We start from the raw sequence: 21341 nt of genomic DNA, 5'->3' as shown, positions 1-21341 counted from the left end.
CTTACTACAAAGGTGGGGAAAATCTATCATTTCTGTAAAAAGAGTTTAAGGACTCTTGATTACCCTACCAATAACCATCTAATTTCCTCTGGTTGGTACTAAAGCAGGTTTTAGGTTAGAATTTTTAAATTCTATAATTTTTATGATTTCTGTTAAAGCCCAGTGTCATTTTAGAGACTAATTTTTAGGTACACTTGTACATAAGACAAGAAACGAGCTTAGAGACATGTTTACAGCAAATATGCCACTTCTTATATTTAGGAATCATTTATTTTTGTGTTCTGTAGTTTGAAACAAAGAAGTGTAAATGTATCAGCTATTCCAACTTCTCTGAGTTTTTAAACTTTGGCTTTTTAAAAGGAAGTGACTGGGTGCTTCATTCTTTATTATAAGCTTCATATTTATCCACATCAAATCAAAAAGATTTATTAGAAATGTTATACATGATAAACCCTATTAGGAATTAAGACCTACCCTCTAAGTTTTGAAATATAATATAATTAACTATAATTAAACATATAATTAACCTTGGTTGCTGCTTACTACCCTCAGTGTTACTGAAACAGCAACTAACGCTAAAAAGGATTAACACTCCCAGTATCTGAGCTATCTCTAGCTGTGACAACTTAGAAAATAAATTTTATTGAAAATGATAAAGTGTGACACTGTTAACTAAAGAGTATTCTCCCCACCTCTGTTTAACGAAGTGCAATTTATCGGAGAGTACCTTCCAATTTTTAACAAGTAATAATTCTTTTTTCTAATTTTGGAAAAGCTTTAAAGACTCACAGTACATATCTCTCTAGCAGACAGAGAGAAAGCAGGCTATTCCTGTTTTGTCTAGGGAAGACTTCCCAGAAGTGGTGAGTTATATAGAGATTTGAGTAGTACATGAGTAACAGATTACATCTCCAGCTTCACCAGTGAAGGGATGGCAGAGATGAAACTGTAACAGAAGCATTTCACAGAATTAAAAGTGAAAACAAGATTCCAGCTCCACCTTTTCCGTCCAAATAATGGAGTGGGGCCATGCGTGCAGACAGCCACAACTGCAGATCTAGAAATAACCAAGTATTCTAACAAAGTATCTGGCACTTAACTGCTTATCAGAGATCTGCATTGTTCATGTTCACATAAAATCTCTTCAAGCATATGGCATTCAAATTCTTTCATAAAAGACTAAAGGTGACCGTGAATCATTTGCCACTCTTTGCATAGAGAGGTGGGATCAGTGTCCCTCCTTTTGATTCTGAGGGGGCTCTGTGACCGACCTGACCAACAGGGAATGCCAGAAGTAACACTGTGTCAATTTCTGGGCCCAGACTGTAAGAGACAGGCAATTTCACTTGCTGTCTCTTAGAACCATTGCTCTTAAAGCCCTAAGCTGCCATGTGAGAAGTCCAGCTACCTCTTTAGAGAGACCATGTGGCAAGGCCTTGAGACTACAGGGGGAGGAAGAGAGGACCAGCTGGGCACAGCCTTCCAACTGCCTCCACCAAGGTGCCAAACATATGAAAGTAGACTTCTAGAAACCCCAGACCATCCATGCTACAAGCTAAATACCACAAAGTGATCCCAATCAGTACTTCATGGAGCAGAAAAACTACCCAGCCAAGCCCTACTTGAATTTCTGACTGTGTTTAATTTTTTATGACTTTTGGATAGTTTGTTATACAATAATACATACGCAACACATCTTACTTCCACTCCTGCTGCTGCGGAGTCGCTGCAGTCGTGTCCGACTCTGTGCGACTCCATAGACGGCAGCCCACCAGGCTGCGCCGTCCCTGGGATTCTCCAGGCAACAAACTGGAGTGGGTTGCCATTTCCACTCCTAAACAGCTGCAAGAAATCTTAGAGTCTTATTTAAGCAGAAGGGAGTTTCCACTGTGCCTGTACAATCCTGAGATATAACTGGGGCCTTTGCAGGGAAACTTGGGCAGGATTGATTAGGGAGGTAAAGCTACTTTTGTAACATGCGTGTATGCTCAGCCAGTCAGTGGTATCCAGACTCTTTGCCACCCTGTGGACTATAGCTCACCAGGCTCCTCTGCCCATGGGATTCTCTAGCCAAGAATACTGGAGTGGGTTGCCATTTTCTTCTCCAGTGGATCTTCCCGACCCAGGGATCGAACACGTGTCTCCTTCATCTCCTGCATTGGCAAGCAGATTCTTTACTGCTGAACCGCTAGCTCAGTTGATTAGTATTAGTTGTTCAGTGAGCCCTAAATTTTAAAATGTGGTCAACGTGAAGGCAATTTAGTCACACAAAGGAGAAAAAAAGTTGCTCTCTTTCACCACTGCTGTTTGTACAAGCTTCACCCCAAGCAGCTAAGTTGCAGGGAGGAACCTCAGCCTGAGGAATCGGGCAAGAGAACATGGATATTTCAGCATAACCATCACCACTCCTGCCCAAATAATTCTTAAGAGCATGACCTGGTGAGGGCAGATCAGTAGCAACAAATCAAACCAGGTCAGCAATATTTGCAACATGCACAGCATCATGTTAGGTGTTTGAATATAAATCATGCATTCAAACGGAGAAGGCGATGGCACCCACTCCAGTCCTCTCGCCTGGGAAATCCCATGGATGGAGGAGCCTGGTGGGCTGCAGTCCATGGGTCGCTAAGAGGCAGGCACGACTGAGTGACTTCACTTTCGCTTTTCACTTTCATGCATTGGAGAAGGAAATGGCACCCCACTCCAGTACTCTTGCCTGGAAAATCCCATGGACGGAGGACCCTGGTGGGCTGCAGTCCATGGGTCGCTAAGAGTCGGACACGACTGAAGCGACTTAGCAGCAGCAGCAGCAGCAGCAGCAGCATGCATTCAAAAATGTGTGTCCCACAGAATAGTGCCTGCTTTTGAAACCACACTTCTATTTGCTTGTTCACATTCAGCTCCTCTTGATAACTCTAAGATCCCAGTCAGTCCGTGCCCAGTGTTTCTCCTCCCTATGACAACCCTGTAATTAACCTTTCCCAGGCTTTGTTCCATTTATTTCTGACCACATCTCCAATTTACCAATTTCCTTTGATCCAGGTCAAAAATTTTTTAAAGCCACCTTTTGTTACTTCCATACATTGTTCTAGAAATGTTATATTTGTGAGAGTGAGTAAACAGACTGCAAGCTCCATTATGAATTGTTAGTCTGTGAAGGCTGTAGAATAATTCTTCTGAATGCCAACTCTCATGACACAGACTTCTGGATGTAAGCCCTCTGGGCCTCCTTGGGGACCTTAGTCCATCAGCAGTGCCCTTTCTGTCTGAATCTTCAACCTTTCCCTCTCCATCAGTCATGAATGTATTCAGGAATCTCTCCACTTAAATGAGGGGGAAAATAGTTCTTTCAAACTCCAGATCACCCCATCTACCCATTTCCTTCAAAACCAGGTTTTTGATTGATTGGTAGATTGGTAAGCAACTCACTTGGCTGTATTCTCACTGCCCATTCACTCACTGCTTATACTCCGGGAACCTACTTCTGCTTCGGCACCAACTAGATCCTGACACACCTCTCACTGAAGTCACCAAGGATCTCCTGCTTCTAACTCCTCTCTGTCACACATCACAGCTGATTACTTCCTATAAGGCTTCTCTTTCCTTAATCTCGGTCACCTCACCACACGGCTCTTCTGGCCCCTGTTTTCCTTCTCTCCAGCCTGAAGCTCCTCAGGTTTTGTGTTTTTCTTCTCTGTCTGCATTAGGGTTAGGGTTGGTTACTTAATCATCTGCTTCTAAAAACTTTGCTTCTGATCTCTGCAGCTTTATAAGGTCTTAATTCCCAACGGAAGAAGGCTTCTACCAGGAGACACAGCATAGTTCTATTTGGGCTGAATGCAGAGGCTTCCAATTAGCTGTTTTGTGTTTTCTTAATTCTATCAGTTTGCCTGAGATTTTCCCACATTTGTTATTCGAAGTCTCATATCCCAGGAAACCCCCCAGTTCCAGGAATTCTGGGACAGCTAAGTTCCAGCTTAGTTCCAACATTGAAATAATTCAACACATTTGCTGTAGCGTGGATCTTGTTTATGTCAGGCCCAACCCATCTCTACTCTCCCCACATATATCCTTGATGACACCCGGGCTTATTCTGTATCCCAGAGGGAACTGTCTGACAATGGCTTGCCCATTCATTCACTGGCTTCTCTTCACAAACATCCTGTTTACATGTCTTTGGGGACAGTGCTTTCTTGGCAAGTTGAAGGGAAAACTCTGACTGTCATGCTAATGTGTGCTCTTTACTCATATTGTCCCATATTTTCTAGGACATGAATGTGGTACTCTGATCTTTATCTTTTTTTGTGAATTCTCATTAATCTAATTTTTCCAGCAGTATGAAAAATTTATGTTAGATCTGCAAGGGACGATAGACATCATCTAATCCAATGCAAATATTTCATATTCATTTGCAATGCTCTGTTATTTAAGCCTTTTTACTTTTGTTTTAGTTTACGATATGTCATGTTCACCAAGCATTCATTTCTTTAGCTGACCAAAAATTATACTTACCCTTTTAATCCAGTAATTTATTTTTTGCTTGTATGATTGTGAGCTCTGACTTTTCTAGAAAAAGCTCAGTATTCTTTAGTATCTCATCAGAAGTCACTCTCAATGAGGGTTTGTTGGTGAGGTACCCTAATCTTCTAAGTATTGAACATCACTGTCATTTTCTATTGTGTCTGGGTAATGACATCAGTGATTGTTAAAAGATCTGTTCACAGATGGACTGAGCTTACAGCACCAATCACAGAGTAGAACTCAAGATTAAGATTTATTTCATTTCAAGTCAGAAACAACTGAGATAAAACAATACCCACCCACAAAACCTCTATTGGTACTACCCTCAACCATATAATGTGGTAAACAGATTGCTAGTCTTGTGTTATGCTCTTATGAATCAGTTCTTCTGACTTTTCAAGGCCAACAATAAAGAAGAGTAGAATTTTCAAAAAACAATGACCTGTGAATTTAAATACTAATCAAGAAATATTCATCATGCTTAGAAATTCAGAGTCTACCTCCTGTTAAATTACTAGGAGAGAAAGGAGATGTCTACTGTCAGCCAAAGGCCAATGAAAGATATTTTTTGTTTACCACTTTTTTCCTTCGACTTCAAATTTTATTTTTCTATAACTGTATTTTCTTCTACTGAGTGTGTCAAGACTGTTAGGAGAGATCTGAATTCCCATTGGTTCAGGAGATTGAAAAGAAACTAAATTACAGGAGCATAAAGGTCAACAGTAACAAACTGCTTTCAGCTTCTAGCCTAGCAATAGAGGATATAATGTCAAGATTAGTGAACAGCTCAGATCCAAGCACAGATACTTCACTGAAAAGTTCAATGAATACTTTTGTCAAAAAAGTTATTTAGTATTGAGAAAAGGGAAATAGCATATCTCTGAAAAAGAAAAAAATGTTTTGATTGAAAGAAGTACAAATCAACAACTAAAGTATTACACAAAGCATCAGGTTTGAATGATTCCTAAACTTCCTTCCAGTTTCTTTTCATAAAGTTTGTAGTCACTCTTGTCCCATCAGTTGTAGGAATCTATTGTTGATGGCAAACAATTTTCAAATGACTTCAGAGCAGAAAGTAAATCTAGGCTAGAACTACAAGATTCTTTAGCAAGAAGTCAGAGAGATTTAAGGTGGAGCAGATTAGATCCTTAAATCTAAGGATTTTTAAGAGCCTACCTTGCAGATGTTCTCTGTTTAAACAGTGGGGCTTCTAAAAATCTAAAGTCCTACCACAGCTTCACAGAGAGTCCAACATAGATAATAGCTTATTTGAAAGAGATTTATGGGCCTGCTTTTTTTTCCCCTTGATATTTGTTTATTTATTCATTTGGGTGCACCCAGTCTTAGTTGCAGCAGGCACATGGGATCTTTAGTTGCAGCATGCAAACCCTTAGTTGCAGCATGTGGGATCTAGTTCCCCCACCAGGGTCCCAACCCAGGCCCCCTGCATTGGCAGCATGGAATCTTAGCCGCTGGACCACCAGGGAAGTCCCCTGGCTTTTATATAATGAAATAGATTATAAATGGACACTTGGGAAGTCCACAGAGTTTTTAAAGTAATTATATCAACATGATCTAAAAAAGAAAGAGACCTACAGTACCTGCCATGCCTTTACTAGCATTTCCCAAAGTGTAGTCCACATATTATGTATGATCCACATCAGACCACATGTTCTGAATTTTGGGGGAGGATGGGTGGAGGGAGGTCTATTCAGGACTTAATATTTTTCATAGGTAATACTTATGAATGTTAAAGTCTGCTCTAAGCCTACTTACTCATTCCTAGTTATATTACTCCTGTGGCACTACCTTCCAGTCCCTCATGTTGGAATACTACCACCTTCCATTCCTCACATATTATCTATAGTTGAAATTTTACACATTCTGGAAATTTTGCCATTTCAGCAATATGGATGGACTTGGAGGGCATCATGCTAAGTGAAATAAGTCAGACAGGAAAAGACACATACTGTATGATATCACTTATATCTGAAATCTAAAAAATACAACAAACTAGTGAATAAAGCAGAAAAGAATCAGATTCACAGATAGAACAAACTAGTTACCAGTGGGGAGAGGGGAGGGGAAAGAGACAGTATAGGGGAAGGAGGGAAAAAAAGGGTTATTATGAACTATAGAAATCACTTGTGTGACACTTTTGAAGCTTGTAAAGCACTGTAGAATTTAAAGAATCTTTCATTCAATAAAGAATATATTAAATAAACATTTTTATACATTTTTTTTCGGTAAATTAGTGGTGGATCAATTGGTCAAGGAAAGTGTGATGCCTCCCTCATTATATACACACAAAAAAACTTTTATTTCAATCAGATTGTACCCCTAAATATGAAAATTAAAATAATGTTTTTAAAAGAAAACATAGGAGAATATCTTCATAATTTTAAGGTAGACATTTGTTACATAAGAGAAAAAGTATAAACATAAAACAAAAGATTAAAAATTTCACTTCTTTAACATGAAGAACTTCTTTTCATCAAAAACATCATTAAGAGAGTGACATGCAAGGTAGAGCTGGGAGAAGATATTTGAAATACATATAGCCAACAAAATACTTATTTCCAGATTATGTAAAGAGCTCCTACAACTCTAAAAGCAAAAGGCAGACATCTTATTTTTTTAACAGAAAAAATACCTGAATAGGCACTTTACAAATGAGGTTATCCAAATGACCAACAATCATACAGAAATATGTCCAATATAACTAATTATCAGAAAATTGAAAATTAAAGCTACATTGATTGGCAAATAAGAATTAAAGATGTTTGGTGTTATTAAGTCACTAAGGAATTGCAAACTTAAAACGTAATTAGATCCCTCGACACACTTACTTGATAAAGATCCTAATGCTGGGAAAGACTGAAGACAAGAGGAAAAGCGAGCAGCAGAGGATGAGACGGTTAGATAGCGTCACCGCCTCAATGGTGAGTTTGGGCAAACTCTGGGAGATGGTGGAGGACAGAGGAGCCTGGCGTGCGACAGTTCATGGGGTCGCAAAGGGTCGGACATGACTTAGCAACTGAACAATAGCAACAGCACACCTAGCAAGATTGCACCAAGTGCTGACAAGGATGCTGAGCAACTGAAACTCTCATACAATGCTGGTGAAAACGCAAAATGACACACTACTTTGGACAAGAGTTTCTTATAAAATTAGATATTCACTTACTTTATGCATTAGTTTGCTGCTGCTGCTACTGCCAAGTCACTTCAGTCGTGTCTGACTCTTAGCAACCCCATGGACTGCAGCCTACCAGGCTCCTCTGTCCATAGAATTTTCCAGGCAAGAGTACTAAAGTGGGGTAACATTGCCTTCTCCGTTAGTTTGCTAGGTTTTCCATAATAAAATATCACAGACTGATCGGCTTGAACAACAGACATTAATTTTCTCACAATCCGGAAGCTAGAAGTCCAAGATCAAAATGTCAGCAGGTTTGGTTTTCCTAAGGACTCTTTCCTCAGCTTGCAGATGGGCACCTTCTTACTATAATCTCACATGGTCTTTTCTCTGCACTTGGGCCCTGACCTCTTCTAAAAGGACGCCGGTCAACTGAATTTGGGCCCATTCTAATGACCCCATTTTAACTTAACTACATCCTCTTGGACTTTAATAATAAACATATTATCTGATTTTAAAAAATTAAAATGGAAAAGGAATAATAATTACCACTACACTTCTGAAACGCCTAAAGAGCAGCAATCCTAAATGTTGGCAAGGATGTGGAGCAACTGAGAGATCCGCCTTCACTCAGTGGTGGGATCATCAGTCAGTTCAGTTCAGTCGCTCAGTCATGTCCGACTTTTTGCAACCCCATGGACTGCATGCAGCATGCCAGGCTTCCCTATCCATCACAACTGCCAGAGCTGGACTTGCTAGGAGTATAAATTGGTACAAACACTGGGAAATTTATAGTACTTAAAACTAAATACGTTTATACTCTACCACCAGAAATTTCACTCTAATACATATATCCAACAGGAATGAGTGCATATATACACCAAAAGACAAGTACAAGAAGCTTCATGGGAAGAGCTAGAAGCAACTTCTATGTCCATCAACAGTAAAATGAACTAAAAAATAATGTGTCCCCTGGTGGTCTAGTGGTTAGGATTTGGTGCTTTCACTGCCATGGCCTGGGTTCAATTCCTAGTCAGAGAACTGAGATTCTGTAAGCCATGTGGGTCAAAATTTAAAAATTAAAGTAAAAAATAAACTTTTAAAATTACCAAAAATTAAACAAACCAATAAAATAATCTTCATTATGGTGTATCCACATAATGAAATACTATAAAGCAACAAAAAAACCAAACTACTGTTACATGCAACCATGTCAATCAATCTCATAGACATGACATTGATTAAAAGAAGCTGGACACACTATACCATTCCATCTACATAAAGTTTAAGAACAGGTGAAACTAATTTACAGTGAGACTGATTAGAATAATGATTATCTTGTGGAGTGGGGCAGTGATGTCTAGAAGGGGACATCAAGAAACCTTCCAATAAGCTAAGAATACTCTGTATGTTTTTTCCCAGCTTTATGAGGTAGAACATTCTGTCTTGATCCAAGTGATAGTTATACTGGTATATACATATGTAAACTTTCATTGAGCTGTGTTGCTAGATTAGTGTTTTGCTGTACCTAAAGTACACTTCAATTTGGAAGAGAAATAAAAAATAAAAACCAAACAAAACTGTATCCGTATTTCTACGGGGGGAAGTACATGGGACTACAGATGATGAAACTGACCTCATGTTGATAATTGTTGAAGCTCAGAGATCCATATATTGAGGCTCATTTTATCACTCCATTTTTTTTTTCCTCTGAAGAGAAAGCTTTTATCCATTACAGGCCCATTTCAAAGCCACTTATAGGAAGCCATAAGATTTTCTTTCTTCCTTCAAGCTTCTAAAGCATTTTGCTCAGTTCGTAGAAACTCTCATTACCAGCCTCCTCTTAACTTGTTCTCCAAACTCAGTGGCTCTCTCCATTCTCTCTGTACTATTCACTGCTTTGTAACACCTGTGCCTATAGGCTACACACTAGCACACCCAAGAACATCTATGCTGGTGAATGAGTATGCTTACCAAGGGTCAGTTATGTTTTCTCAAGTCAAATTTCTGTCACTGCATTTACATGATTTAATCAAATACTGAGTGCAAAAAGAACTGTTTATTAAAACTGTGTCTATTACTTTGGAAAAAGTTGGTAAAGACAAACAGAAATTTTAATGTCAAAGTAGGTGTGTGTGTGTAACTGTGAATTTTATTAAAAAACCACTAAATTGTACAGTTTATAGGGGTGATTTTATAGCGTGTGAATTATTTTAATAAAGCTGTTATAAAAAATTAGGAGTGCCTGAGATGAATACAAAAGATTACAAGGACCTTGAAAAAAATCTAAAAGACCTTTGCAATTACATTACTAATATCTTTAATTTCTCATTTATCTTTTAAGAAAAAGGTATAAGGGAAATCACATGCAACTCTTTTGAGTGTGATTTATGCAAGAAAAGCAATGTAGAACTTCAATCACTAAACTTATGCTCAAAGAAATGTTGACCCTACATCAAACTATTGGAGAATAAATGGTCATTGATACGGTTTTGGGCTAAAATAAAATGTTTAAAAATTAATGTATTTCTTGTTCCTTTCTTGTTGATTCCATGTGTGTTGTATATAATTTATATATATATATATTATTGTAATGTAATTCACAAACCATACGATTCATCCATTTAAAGCATTCAAGCCAATAATTTTAAATATATTGTTATAAAACCATCACCACAGTCAATTTTAGAATATTTTCAATATCTCAAAAAGAAATCCTGTAGACATTAGTAATAAATCTCCATTTCCACCGAAGCCCTTTGGCTCTTGAAAACTACTAACCTACTTTGTGTCTTCATTGATTTACCTATTCTGTACATTTTATGTAAATAGAATCATACAAAATGTGAATTGTGACTGGCTTCTTTCACTCAGCGTAATTTTTTCAAGATTCATCCATGTTATACCATTATTAGTACTTCATCCCTTTTTTGACTGAATAATGTTCCATTTCATGAATATATCATTTAATTTATTCATTTATCAAATGATGAACATTTGAATTGTTTCTGGCTAAATAACACTGCTATGAACATTTGTGTGCAAATTGTGTTTTCATTTCTCTTTTGTATATAGCTAGAGGCAGCGTTGCTAGCTCTTATGGTAATTCTGTTTAATCTTTCGAGGAACTGTCAAACTGTTTTCTGCAAGAGCTGCACTAATTCCTACCAATTATAGATGAGGGTTCCAGTTTCTCCTTATCCTCAACATTTAAAATCATATGTCTTTTTTAACTATCTTAGTGAATATGAAGTGGTATCTCATTGTATTTCTGATTTGCCTTTCCTGATAATTAATGATGTTGAGCATCTTTTCATGTACCTGTTGGCCATTTGTACATCTTCTTTGGAGAAATGTCTGTTTGAGTCCTTTGTGCATTTTTAATATGCATTGTTTGGGTTTTTTGCTATTGAATTGTATGAATAGAAGAATTAATATTATTAAATTGTTTATACTACCCAAAGAAGTCTACAGAGTCAATGCTGTCCTCATCAAAATCTCAATGGCGTTTTTTACAGAAATAGAAAAAAGTCTTAAAATTCATATAGAACCACAAAGGCTCCAAATAGTCAGAGCAATCTTGGAAAAGAACAAAGATGAAAATATATTTTAAAACTACAGTAATTAGAAGTGTGGTACTGGTATAAAGACAGATATGTAGACCAATGGAAGAGAATAGAAAGCCCAGAAAAAAATCCATGCACATATGTTGAATTGACCTTTGACAAGAGTACCAAGAAATATACAATGAGGAAAAGATACTCTTCAATAAATGGTGCTAGAAAAACAGGGTATCCATATGCAAAAAATGAAATTGGACCCTACTTTACAGCATACACCAAAAATCAGTTCCAAATGGATTAAAGACTTATATGGCATTTCCCTGGTAATCCAGTGGTTAAGAATCCGCCTGCCAATGCAGGGGACATGGGTTTGATCCCTAGTCTGGGACAATTCCATAAGTTGGGGGCAGCTAAGACCACGTGCCACAACTACGGAAGCCCACATGCCCTAAACCCCATCCTCAGCAACAAGAGAGGCTACCATGATGAGAAGCCCACGCTGCAACTAGAGAGTAGCCCCCACTCACCCCAACTGGAAAAAGCCCATGCTCAGCAAAGAGCAGCACAGCCATAATTAAATAAGTATTTTTTTTTAAGTTACAGAACCATGAAGTCTTTCCCCCATGCAAATCATGCAAGTGCATCCAGAATAACACGGAGCCCACAGACCATGGACCCAACAGTCCACTGACCGCTCAGGATCAGGTTTCTGCTGAGTCAAATCTCCTGGCACCCAGGTGCCCAGAGCTCTGACTTGGGCTGAATGTAAGTGCTATAAGCACAATAGGAAAGAAGAAAAATAACAGAGGGAGCCATTGACTTTGAGATGTGAAATAAAAAGGAACCAATAATATTCTGCCCTCATTCACAGACACCTCAGTGTGCTCCAAAGCAACCATTCCAAATATTAAATAGGAATCTTTGTTTGGAGATTGGCTCTGATGTGCCCATTAAATCTCACTTTGAAGCCTTTTCTGCCTATTCCTCCCACAGAAGTCTCATAATGCATGGCTCTGGGCCCACAGCTCTGTATCATGGTGCTTTATCACATTGAAGGATGATGCTGAACAACAACAATATTACCCAAGACTGTGAGTGTGGTTGGACAGATTAATGGAAGGTCTGTATTTGGGTCTGTGGCTGTGGTCGCTGCTTGCAGCTCTGCCTCTCAAGTTGCCCATTTCAATTCAAATTAAGCAGCGTTTCCGACTGTGTGTGCCAACATGCCATGCGTGCAGCTGCTGCCTTCCATCCGTCAGCCCAACTTACCCCACTCAAGTTCCAGGTCAGCATTTTCCTGATTGCATTCCTTGTCCCCGTCATGCTTCGAGCTGCCCTACTTCCAGTCATTCATCACCCAGCAATTGTTGCTGTTAGCTGTCTTTCCCACATGACCAGTCCTGCAAAGTATACCAGACAGGAAGGCCAGAGGGCTGGCTGCAAGCCAGGATGTTGCCCAGGCTTCTTTAGAGACCTGAAATATCATAGATAAATGCCACTAGTGAAATCTGTGCTGAAGCTGAAAGCAATACATGAGGAGACTGAAGGCCTAGCTCTTTCTCTACAAAGGGAGAAAGCATCCTCAATTCCATGCTTGGGCTGCTGTATGGACTAGTGCTTAAGTGCACAGGCTTTAGAGTCCAAATGCAGGGGTCTGCTACAAACTTGAGAGGTGACTTTAGCTCTGCTCAGTTACATAACTCTTAGGGTCATTGCAAGAGCTGAATGAGTTAATTTATACAGAGCAATTAGAACAATGCCTGTCACATTAAGAATCCTGTAAGGGGCACATTAAGGGCTTCCCTGGTGGTGCAGAGGTTAAAGCATCTGCCTGCAATGTGGGAGACCTGGGTTCAATCCCTGGGTCGGGAAGATCTCCTGGAGAAGGAAATGGCAACCCACTCCAGTATTCTTGCCTGGAGAATCCCATGGACAGAGGAGCCTGGTAGGCTGCAGTCCATGGGGTCACGAAGAGTTGGGCACAACTGAGCGACTTCAATTTCACTTTTCACTTTCATGCATTGGAGAAGGAAATGGCAACCCACTCCAGTATTCTTGCCTGGAGAATCCCAGGGACGGAGGAGCCTAGTGGGCTGCCGTCTATGGGGTCGCACAGAGTCAGACACGACTGAAGCGACTTAGCAGCAGCAGCAGCAGCAAGGGTTTGCTATTGCTATTTTCCCACTCACTCAGCTTAGTATGCCTAAGTTGACCACTTGGGATTATTTATTTACTCCTCAGATCAATTTTAGTGAGTGTTTATGAGTGTCCAGGCCCTGTGCACAATGACCCAGCTCCTTTACAGTAAGCCTTGTCATGGTCTCTGGAAGCCCTTTTGCAATCACAGACATGCTACTTACTATGGAGGCAATAAGACCTCAGAGAAGAAACCACTGACCAGAGACTGGCAGATCCCTAAAAGCCTTTCTTGATTTCCTTGCACATAGCACAGCCTGGGCTTCCCAGGTGGCGCCAGTGGTAAAGAACCAGCCTGCCAATGTAGGAGATGTAAGAGACGTGGGTTCAGTCCCTGGGTTGGGAAGATCCCCTGGAGGAGGGCATGGCAACCCACTCTAGTGTTCTTGCCTGGAGAATCCCATGGACAGAGGAACCTGGTGGGCCACAGTCCATAGGGTTTCAAAGAGTCAGACATGACTCTTTGGATGAGCTCAGCACAGCCTACGAAGAACATAGGCAGAGGACATGGAAGGCACAACATCGTCTTAAATAGATCCTCTTCCCCTTCCCCAAACTTCCCATTCACCCTGGAACTTTGACGTATTCTCAGGTACGGGAAGAGGCTGGAAGGAGGACAGGAGTAGATGAAGGGGGGATGTATAGAGGAATCCTGCATACAGCCTAGATTATCTTCCCAGTCAGTGCGACAAGATGAAGGTTCTAAATAGAATTAACTTGATTTAGAGAAAATTAATAGAGTAAAGCATACAAAATTGCTGATGTTTCACAGTTTTGACTTACAAAACATAAATTTCATATGGTTCATCCTATAAAAGTTACAGTATTTCTTGTGTCCCCTCAATTTGCAAACCTCATATCTGCCACACCTGTTTTAAATTGTTCGTTGTCTCAGAAAAGCTCAGGCATAAGAAATCATCATCATGAGAACTGGGCCTCACATTGAAACATGAAGACAAATTTGGACTACCTGTGCTAGAAATTGAATATGGTCTCAAAAGCCTATTTAACAACAGAAACGTGGAAGACTTATTTATTCTACTCCATAAACCAACATCAACTAACTGGATTTTCTTTCTTTAGTTCCCTTTCTAATTGGATGGTAGTAAGATCATGGCATCTGGTCCCATCACTTCATGGGAAATAGGGAAACAGTGGAAACGGTGTCAGACTTCATTTTTTGGGGGGCTCCAAAATCACTGCAGATGGTGACTGCAGCCATGAAATTAAAAGACGCTTACTCCTTGGAAGAAAAGTTATGACCAACCTAGATAGCATATTCAAAAGCAGAGACATTACTTTGCCGACTAAGGTCCATCTAGTCAAGGCTATGGTTTTTCCAGTGGTCATGTATGGATGTGAGAGTTGGACTGTGAAGAAAGCTGAGCACCGAAGAATTGATGGTTTTGAACTGTGGTGTTGGAGAAGACTCTTGAGAGTCCCTTGGACTGCAAGGAGATCCAACCAGTCCATTCTGAAGATCAACCCTGGGATTTCTTTGGAAGGAATGATGCTAAAGCTGAAGCTCCAGTACTTTGGCCACCTCATGCGAAGAGTTGACTCATTGGAAAAGACTCTGATGCTGGGAGGGATTGAGGGCAGGAGGAGAAGGGGACGACCGAGGATGAGATGGCTGGATGGCATCACGGACTCGATGGACGTGAGTCTGAGTGAACTCCGGGAGTTGGTGATGGACAGGGAGGCCAGGCGTGCTGCGATTCGTGGGATCGCAAGGAGTCAGACACGACTGAGTGACTGAACTGAACTGAAGTGAACTATAGATAAATTTGGTGGGGCTTGACATCTGTACATTATTGAGTCTTCCCACTTATGAGCATAATATATCTTTACATTTAGTCAGTCCTTTATGTATTATAATTATCTCCATAGAAGTCTTTCACATCTTTTGATAGATTTGTTCTGATGTACTTTGTAGTTTTGTTGTTCATTTTTTGAAGTTACATGTAATTTAATTAAATATTATATTTTTTAATTTACTTATTTTTAATTGGAGGATAGTTGCTTTACAAAGCTCTTTTGATTTCAGCCATACTTCAACATGAATCAGCCATATGTATACATATGTCCCTTCCCTCTTGAAGCTCCCTCCCAATTACACATATTTAAAAGGGTGACTCTATATCACCAGTATTACAACCATTCCATCTAAAGTGAATACCAAGACATGTCCTACACATCTTAGAAACAGATACACCCAATGTCCTAGCAAATTCTTCATCTAGAAATTTATGTGAAGAATATAATTAAATATACATAAAGATTTAAACACAAAGCTTGTATAATATTAGTGAGAGAACAGCAACTAAGATGATTCAAGTGGGGTTAATTTACAAATGCATGAATAGTTGCGGGAAAACCACAAGCGATGGTGTAGGTATCCAGGGCTTCCAGCGGCAGAAGAGGTGTCAGCATTAGGCCCAGTAAAAAGGGACAAGGGAGGATGGTTAGGAGAACTGGAGAGAAAGGCTTGTGTAGGGTTGGCCACCTTGAGGATAGTGACTTCCACTCAAGGAGAAAAGCCAGCTCTAGGAGACCTGACAAGGAAGGAGCCAGGATGAATACTCTGATTTCACTCTCGTCCTTCCCTCCAGTCTCCTGCTGGGGCTTCGTGTTGTCTGAACCTAACAGGAAGCCAGAGGGCAAAGGAATCAGTTAATGTACTTCCTAAAGAGAGTGGAGCTGAGAGGAGGGAGGAGGGTAGAAGGTAAATCTGGAGGAATAAATAAGAGATTTCCAGCATAAATATATTCATTCCATCATTGTTTAAGACATAAGATTAGAAATAGTCTGAATGTCCCAAACTAGGGAAATTTTTAACAATTTAAGGTCTACAAATATACCAATGAAGTACTTTGCAACCGTTACAAATATTGATGTCAAAAAGCTCACAAAGCTGTCTGTATAACACGCCTTAGTAGTAGCGTCCAACTTTTTGCAACCCCACGGACTGTAGCCTGCCAGGCTCCTCTGTCCATGGGATTTCCCAGACAAGAATACTACAGTGGGTTGCCATCTCCTTCTCCAGGGGATCTTCCTGACCCAGGGACTGAACCTGCATCTCCTGCATTGGCAGGCAGATGCTGTACTACTAAGCCACCAGGGAAGCCCCATAACATACTTTATCTTTTGTTTCAAAAAAAAAAATGGACATAATTTTTATTTGTGTATATACACACATACAACACATGCATACACACTCATGGAAAAAAAGGCTTAAAGAATATGCACCAAAATGTTAATGATGGTTAGGGAGAGTAGAGTTACAGATAATTTTATGTAGGTGGGCTTTATAAGCAAGAAAAATTTAATATAAGAAAAATTATTAATTATAGCAGGGGATTGGAGCAACAAGAATTAAGCTAGTAAGAAACAAAGAGAATTCTAAAGAATATAAGAAGGGCAGAGATAAGGAGCAGCCACAACCCCAAAGTCTGAAACAGAAGACTCAAGGACCCTCCCCACTCCTCACCTCCACATTTGACCACAGGATGGCAGGGAAGTTACTGAGCTACTATACTCTCAAAACTTACTCAAAATCTGCTCTGTAGGGTTCTGGGGAAACCAGAAGCACTCTGCTGCAAAGCCACTGGAGGGGTCAGGTGGGGCTGGTGGGGGGAACTTCTGGCCATATGAGTCTGCCAAGGCAGTATATTATAACAAGGGAAGAAAACCCCTTTCTATCTACATGGAACCTCCAGCTCTCTGTACTGATAAAGTTTAACTCATGTGCCAGCTGGCAAAGAAAAAATGTGTCTCTCCATTTTTGCAGAACAGGTAATGAGGTATGAATTTGAAGCTGAAAGGCAATGCATTGATAACTGGCACTCACTCCAAAATCTACCACCTAAGGGTAGATCTTATGAACACACACAGATCTGTGTGTTTATAATCTGTTGTTTTCTTGTTGTAGATGCTGTGGGCATCTTTCTATGTCAATAAATAAAGATCTACATCAACATTTTTCATTGCTGAACAATGTATGTACACTTTGATTCATATGATTTATTTCCCATTGGTAAACATTTGAATTGTATCCTACTTTTACTTTATGAAAAATATTGTGTACTTTTAAAAATACCTTTTAAAATAATTATTTTTTAAATATTTATTTGCTTGTAATAAATTACTAAAAGTTAAATTATTAGATTAACAGTTCTGTGTTAAATTCATCTGTTGGATGCATTATTTGATTTAGTAAAAAGTGCATTTTTCATTTCATACATTTCTCAAGAATGCGTGAAAAAGATATAACTTAGACATCTGATCCGGAATCCGAGTTAAATAAGGTCAGATACCAATGTGGTTCCAGGAAGAATTTCTCTGAGAGCTGTGTATCCTGGCCAAGAAAGAGAATTGTCAAAGATGGCACTTACTCTAGCTTTTTACTAAAATAGCATACAGTATTTTTTAATTAATAAACTTTATTTCTTAGAGCAATTTTATTTAGCTTCACAGCAAAACTGAACCAAAGCACAGAGAGTTCCCATGTACCCCCATCCCCACACATGTAACAACCTTCTCCACTGTCAACTATGCTTACCAGAGTGGGACATTTGTTAAAATCAGTGAATCTAAATGGACATATCGTGTGTGCATGCTAAGTCACTTGAGTCGTGTCCAACTCTTTGCAACCCTATGGACCATAGCCCACCAGGATCCTCTGTCCATGGGATTCTCCAGGCAAGAGTACTGGAGTGGGTCACCATGCCCTCCTCCAGGGGATCTTCCTGACTCAGGGACTGAACCCGCATCTCTTATGTCTCCTGCATTGGCAAGTGGGTTCTTTACCACTCCTGCTTCCTGGGAAGCCCCCAATGGATAAGTCATTATCGCTCAAAGCTCACTCTTGGTGTTGTACACCTGTGAGTTTTGACATAAGGTTTATTTTACTTGCTAGTATGCATTTAAGTTTCCTCCTTGTCTTTGCATGGCTTGATAGCTCCTTTCTTTTTAATATTTCGTTGTCTGGTTGCACCAATTTATTTAGCCGTCTTTGTGCTTCCATGTTTTGGCACTTACGAATAAAGTTGCTAAGAAACACCCATATGCAGGGTTTTTTTGTAGACATAAGTTTTTGATTAATTTGGGTAAATACCAAGGAGAGCAATTGTTGGATTGTATGCTAAGAGTGTATTTTGTTTTGTCAGAAACTACCAAGCTGTCTCCCAAAGTGCCTGAATCATTTTGCCATTCCACCAGCTATGAATTAAAGTTCTTGTTGCTCCACATTCTTACCAGCATTTGGTGTTGTCAGTGTTTTGGATTTTGGCCACTCTAACAAGGAGATTAGTCCTGGGATTTCTTTGGAAGGAATGATGCTAAAGCTGAAACTCCAGTACTTTAGCCACATCATGTGAAGAGTTGACTCATTGGAAAAGACTCTGATGCTGGGAGGGATTGGGGGCAGGAGGAGAAGGGGACGACAGAGGATGAGATGGCTGGATGGCATCACGGACTCGATGGACGTGAGTCTGAGTGAACTCCGGGAGTTGGTGATGGACAGGGAGGCCTGGCGTGCTGTGATTCCTGGGGTCACAAAGAGTCGGACACGACTGAGCGACTGAACTGAACTGAACAAGTGTGTAATGGCATCTCATTGTTGTTTTAATTCTCTAATAATACTGAACTTCTTTTCACGTGCTAGTTACCATCTGTATATCTTCTTGGTAAAACATCTGCTAAAAGTTTTGCCAATTTTTAAATGAGGTCTTTTGTTTTATTATTGTTGTTCTTATATATTTTGTATAATAGTCCTTCATAAATATATCTTTGGCTACTATTTCCTTCTTGTGTTTTTGGAAGAGGGGGTTTGCTATGACCAGTGCATTTTCTTGGCAAAACTCTATTAGTCTTTGCCCTGCTTCATTCCACATTCCAAGGCCAAATTTGCCTGTTACTCCAGGTGTTTCTTGACTTCCTACTTTTGCATTCCAGTCCCCTATAATGAAAAGGATATCTTTTTTGGGTGTTAGTTCTAAAAGGTCTTGTAGGTCTTCATAAAACCATTCAACTTCAGCTTCTTCAGCGTTACTGGTTGGGGCATAGACTTGGATAACTGTGATATTGAATGGTTTGCCTTGAAGACGAACAGAGATCATTCTGTCGTTTTTGAGATTGCATCCAAGTACTGCATCGGACTCTTTTGTTGACCATGATGGCTACTCCATTTCTTCTGAGGGATTCCTGCCCGCAGTAGTAGATATAATGGTCATCTGAGTTAAATTCACCCATTCCAGTCCATTTTAGTTCGCTGATTCCTAGAATGTCAACGTTCACCCTTGCCATCTCTTGTTTGACCACTTCCAATCTGCCTTGATTCATGGACCTGACATTCCAGGTTCCTATGCAATACTGCTCTTTCAAGCATCGGATCTTGCTTCTATCACCAGTCACATCCACAGTTGGGTATTGTTTTTGCTTTGGCTCCATCCCTTCATTCGTTCTGGAGTTATTTCTCCACTGATCTCCAGTAGCATATTGGGCACCTAATGACCTGGGGAGTTCCTCTTTTGGTATCCTATCATTTTGCTGTTTCATATTGTTCATGGGGTTCTCAAGGCAAAAATACTGAAGTGGCTTGCCATTCCCTTCTCCAGTGGACCACGCTCTGTCAGACCTCTCCACCATGACCCACCCATCTTGGGTTGCCCCACAGGCATGGCTTGGTTTCATTGAGTTAGACAAGGCTGTGGTCCTAGTGTGATTAGATTGACTAGTTTTCTGTGAGTATGGTCTCAGTGTGTCTGCCCTCTGATGCCCTCTTGCAACACCTACCATCTTACTTGGGTTTCTCTTACCTTGGGCGTGGGTATCTCTTCACGGCTGCTCCAGCAAAGCACAGCCGCTGCTCCTTACCTTGGTCGAGGGGTATCTCCTTATCACTGCCGTTCCTGACCTTCAGTGTGGGATAGCTCCTCTAGGCCCTGTGCAGCCACCGCTCCTCGGGAGGCTCCTCCCAGCTGCCGCCCCTGGCCTCGGGCTTGGGGTGGCTCCTAAGGGTCACCGCCCTTGACCTCAGGCACGAGGTGGCTTCTCCCGGGCGCCCCTGCCCTCGGACACGGGGTGTCTCCTCCCGGCCGCCCCTGCACTCGGACACAGGATATCTCCTCCTCTTCCAACAACACAAAAGAAGAATCTACACATGGACATCACCAGATGGTCAACACCAAAATCAGATTGATTATATTCTATGCAGGCAAAGATGGAGAAGCTCTATACAGTCAACAAAAACAAAACCAGGAGCTGACTGTGGCTCAGATCATGAATTCCTTATTGCCAAATTCAGACTTAAATTGAAGAAAGTGGAGAAAGCCACTAGACCATTCAGGTATGACCTAAATCAAATCCCTTATGATTATACAGTGGAAGTGAGAAATAGATTTAAGGGCCTAGATCTGATAGATAGAGTGCCTGATGAACTATGGAATGAGGTTCATGACATTGTACAGGAGACAGGGAGCAAGACCATCCCCATGGATAAGAAATGCAAAAAAGCAAAATGGCTGTCTTGGGAGGGCTTACAAATAGCTGTGAAAGAAGAGAGGCGAAAAGGAAAGATATAAGCATCTGAATGCAGAGTTCCAAAGAATAGCAAGAAGAGATAAGAAAGCCTTCTTCAGCGATCAATGCAAAGAAATAGAGGAAAACAACAGAATGGAAAAGACTAGAGATCTCTTCAAGAAAATTAGAGATACCAAGGGAACATTTCATGCAAAGATGGGCTCGATAAAGGACAGAAATGGTCTGGACCTAACAGAAGCAGAAGATATTAAGAAGAGGTGGCAAGAATACACAGAAGAACTGTACAAAAAACATCTTCACAACCCAGATAATCATGATGATGTGATCACTAATCTAGAGCCAGACATCTTGGAATGTGAAGTCAAGTGGGCCTTAGAAAGCAT

This window comes from Budorcas taxicolor, chromosome 10 (assembly GCF_023091745.1).
Source record: "Budorcas taxicolor isolate Tak-1 chromosome 10, Takin1.1, whole genome shotgun sequence".
Taxonomy (NCBI): Eukaryota; Metazoa; Chordata; class Mammalia; order Artiodactyla; family Bovidae; genus Budorcas; species Budorcas taxicolor.
Note: the sequence above shows the minus strand (reverse complement) of the source record.